Here is a 1,264-nt window from a genome sequence, read left to right as displayed (position 1 = left end):
CACCGTTGGAAGGGAGGAGAACCAATTAAGGCGGGGGGGGCGGGTGGAACGAGCAGCTGTCTACCCTTAGCAGGAGGGCTGCTGATTACTTACCTTTCCTGCTGCTGCTGACTGTCCAGCAGCAGACTGAAGGTGGCTGCTGCTGTGCGCAGGTATATAAAGGCTCAGAGCCTATTATGACACGCGCAGCCAGCGTTCCATTGCCACATTCCATCTACTGCAGGCAGGATACCTGGCTGGCTGAATGTCACTGAGAAGCTCACAGAGACCGCCATAAGCAACAGTTTAAAAGAATGCCACAGACTAATCAACCAAACTTTTTGGGTTGGGTTCTCTTTTATAGTCTGCAGGCATTAAATGAAAGAAGTCAGTGTTCCAGCAGAGGGAGACAACGTTTCAGAAAAGGCATTGTAGCAAACCAAAAAAGAAATTTTAAGCGCAGCAGAGTAACCAGCGCACATACCTGTTAGCTCAGGTGAGTTTAAAAAGCTGCTGTTGATAACAAGGGCATTTGCTAAATAGATGGTGTGTGTGCAACAATATACTGAAAGGTCAATTATATTGTGCAGCTTATCTCACCACCTGTAGTTATTTAGGTGAAAGCTCCAAAATGCTTGCCTAATATGTCTGTTTATCCAAAAGGAAGTAAAGAGGGAGAGCTAGATAGATAGCATTACATTACATGGCAATGCAATGCACAGTTGCTGAAGTTGAACCAAAATGAGCTTGTCATCTGGCTTCTGCAACTTTTAACATGAAAAATCCAATGAGGAGAAGAAAAGCAAAGCCAAAGAGTCCATCCCAAAATCCGACAAACAAGCAAAATGAACAAAAAGCATTGAATTCAATTCTTTCTCATTTTAGAAACTGCATTAAAGAAGGGGTGCACCGGTCCTGGAGATACTGCAATACCAGGTCGATGCGTGGAGTGGACAGAGCAAGCTCTTTTTCCATCTCCCTGTTCTAAAAATCCATTTAATATATGGTCCCCAGATAGGGGACGTATCAGATATTAAACTGATAAGAACAGATAAGGTTTCAACATATATTTATTCAGATATAAAATAAGTACAAAAACACATTATTCTTATTTACAGCGTTAATAGAGCTCTTTCCACAGACATTATTAGTACAAAATAGTATTCCACATATAAAAACACCATCTTCTATTCGCTTCTTGTTTACCCACATCTTTGACATCTTTCAAATAATAAATATACATTTCGCTAAAAACCATTCTAATACAATCATTGATGGAAATACA

At 40.7% G+C, this 1,264-nt stretch overlaps 1 non-coding gene across 1 annotated transcript; it reads right to left on the bottom strand.

Moving 5' to 3' along the window:
- Positions 1-878: 878 nt before the first annotated feature.
- Positions 879-1,061, bottom strand: LOC141150426 (U2 spliceosomal RNA). The gene has a single exon (XR_012246632.1). It is a non-coding gene; the product is annotated as a U2 spliceosomal RNA (small nuclear RNA).
- Positions 1,062-1,264: the final 203 nt, after the last annotated feature.

Source organism: Phyllobates terribilis, unplaced genomic scaffold, assembly GCF_046119375.1.
Source record: "Phyllobates terribilis strain yellow unplaced genomic scaffold, ASM4611937v1 Scaffold_5__5_contigs__length_657084704, whole genome shotgun sequence".
NCBI lineage: Eukaryota > Metazoa > Chordata > Amphibia > Anura > Dendrobatidae > Phyllobates > Phyllobates terribilis.
This window is presented reverse-complemented; position numbering and strand designations above follow the sequence as displayed.